This window comes from Mus caroli, unplaced genomic scaffold (genome assembly GCF_978045245.1).
Source record: "Mus caroli unplaced genomic scaffold, Mus_caroli_1 scaffold_25, whole genome shotgun sequence".
Classification (NCBI taxonomy): domain Eukaryota; kingdom Metazoa; phylum Chordata; class Mammalia; order Rodentia; family Muridae; genus Mus; species Mus caroli.
Window position 1 is genome coordinate 5,152,994 of NW_028227280.1, and position 3,074 is coordinate 5,156,067.

The following is a 3,074-nucleotide window of genomic DNA, read 5'->3' on the forward strand; positions in this document are numbered from 1 at the left end:
ACTGTGCGTTTCTTATATTCTAAGTTTTTCAGTGCAACTCACTCATATACTATGTACTACACTGTGCGTTTCTTATATTCTAAGTTTTTCAGTGCAACTCACTCATATACTATGTACTACACTGTGCGTTTCTTATATTCTAAGTTTTTCAGTGCAACTCACTCATATACTATGTACTACACTGTGCATTTCGTGTAATGCGATTTTTTCAGTAAATTCTAAGTTTTTCAGTGCAACTCATTCATATACTATGTACTATATGTGCGTTTCTTATATTCTAAATTTTTCAGTGCAACTCACTCATATACTATGTACTACACTGTGCGTTTCTTATATTCTAAGTTTTTCAGTGCAACTCACTCATATACTATGTACTACACTGTGCGTTTCTTATATTCTAAGTTTTTCAGTGCAACTCACTCATATACTATGTACTACACTGTGCTTTTCTTATATTCTAAGTTTTTCAGTGCAACTCACTCATATACTATGTACTACACTGTGCGTTTCTTATATTCTAAGTTTTTCAGTGCAACTCACTCATATACTATGTACTACACTGTGCATTTCGTGTAATGCGGGTTTTTCAGTAAATTCTAAGTTTTTCAGTGCAACTCACTCATATACTATGTACTACACTGTGCGTTTCTTATATTTTAAGTTTTTCAGTGCAACTCACTCATATACTATGTACTACACTGTGCGTTTCTTATATTCTAAGTTTTTCAGTGCAACTCACTCATATACTATGTACTACACTGTGCGTTTCTTATATTCTAAGTTTTTCAATGCAACTCACTCATATACTATGTACTACACTGTGCGTTTCTTATATTCTAAGTTTTTCAGTGCAACTCCCTCATATACTATGTACTACACTGTGCATTTCGTGTAATGCGGGTTTTTCAGTAAATTCTAAGTTTTTCAGTGCAACTCATTCATACACTATGTACTATATGTGCGTTTCTTATATTCTAAGTTTTTCAGTGCAACTCACTCATATACTATGTACTACACTGTGCGTTTCTTATATTCTAAGTTTTTCAGTGCAACTCACTCATATACTATGTACTACACTGTGCTTTTCTTATATTCTAAGTTTTTCAGTGCAACTCACTCATATACTATGTACTACACTGTGCGTTTCTTATATTCTAAGTTTTTCAGTGCAACTCACTCATATACTATGTACTACACTGTGCGTTTCTTATATTCTAAGTTTTTCAGTGCAACTCACTCATATACTATGTACTACACTGTGCGTTTCTTATATTCTAAGTTTTTCAGTTTAACTCACTCATATACTATGTACTACACTGTGCGTTTCTTATATTTTAAGTTTTTCAGTGCAACTCACTCTTATACTATGTACTACACTGTGCATTTCGTGTAATGCGGGTTTTTCAGTAAATTCTAAGTTTTTCAGTGCAACTCACTCATATACTATGTACTACACTGTGCGTTTCTTATATTCTAAGTTTTTCAGTGCAACTCACTCATATACTATGTACTACACTGTGCGTTTCTTATATTCTAAGTTTTTCAGTGCAACTCACTCATATACTATGTACTACACTGTGCGTTTCTTATATTCTAAGTTATTCAGTGCAACTCACTCATATACTATGTACTACACTGTGCGTTTCTTATATTCTAAGTTTTTCAGTGCAACTCACTCATATACTATGTACTACACTGTGCGTTTCTTATATTCTAAGTTTTTCAGTGCAACTCACTCATATACTATGTACTACACTGTGCGTTTCTTATATTCTAAGTTTTTCAGTGCAACTCACTCATATACTATGTGCTACACTGTGCATTTCGTGTAATGCGGGTTTTTCAGTAAATTCTAAGTTTTTCAGTGAAACTCACTCATATACTATGTACTACACTGTGCGTTTCTTATATTCTAAGTTTTTCAGTGCAACTCACTCATATACTATGTACTACACTGTGCGTTTCTTATATTCTAAGTTTTTCAGTGCAACTCGCTCATATACTATGTACTACACTGTGCGTTTCTTATATTCTAAGTTTTTCAGTGCAACTCACTCATATACTATGTACTACACTGTGCGTTTCTTAAATTCTAAGTTTTTCAGTGCAACTCACTCATATACTATGTACTACACTGTGCGTTTCTTATATTCTAAGTTTTTCAGTGCAACTCACTCATATACTATGTACTACACTGTGCGTTTCTTATATTCTAAGTTTTTCAGTGCAACTCACTCATATACTATGTACTACACTGTGCGTTTCTTATATTCTAAGTTTTTCAGTGCAACTCACTCATATACTATGTACTACACTGTGCGTTTCTTATATTCTAAGTTTTTCAGTGCAACTCACTCATATACTATGTACTACACTGTGCATTTCGTGTAATGCGATTTTTTCAGTAAATTCTAAGTTTTTCAGTGCAACTCATTCATATACTATGTACTATATGTGCGTTTCTTATATTCTAAATTTTTCAGTGCAACTCACTCATATACTATGTACTACACTGTGCGTTTCTTATATTCTAAGTTTTTCAGTGCAACTCACTCATATACTATGTACTACACTGTGCGTTTCTTATATTCTAAGTTTTTCAGTGCAACTCACTCATATACTATGTACTACACTGTGCGTTTCTTATATTCTAAGTTTTTCAGTGCAACTCACTCATATACCATGTACTACACTGTGCGTTTCTTATATTCTAAGTTTTTCAGTGCAACTCACTCATATACTATGTACTACACTGTGCATTTCGTGTAATGCGGGTTTTTCAGTAAATTCTAAGTTTTTCAGTGCAACTCACTCATATACTATGTACTACACTGTGCGTTTCTTATATTCTAAGTTTTTCAATGCAACTCACTCATATACTATGTACTACACTGTGCGTTTCTTATATTCTAAGTTTTTCAGTGCAACTCACTCATATACTATGTACTACACTGTGCATTTCGTGTAATGCGGGTTTTTCAGTAAATTCTAAGTTTTTCAGTGCAACTCATTCATACACTATGTACTATATGTGCGTTTCTTATATTCTAAGTTTTTCAGTGCAACTCACTCAT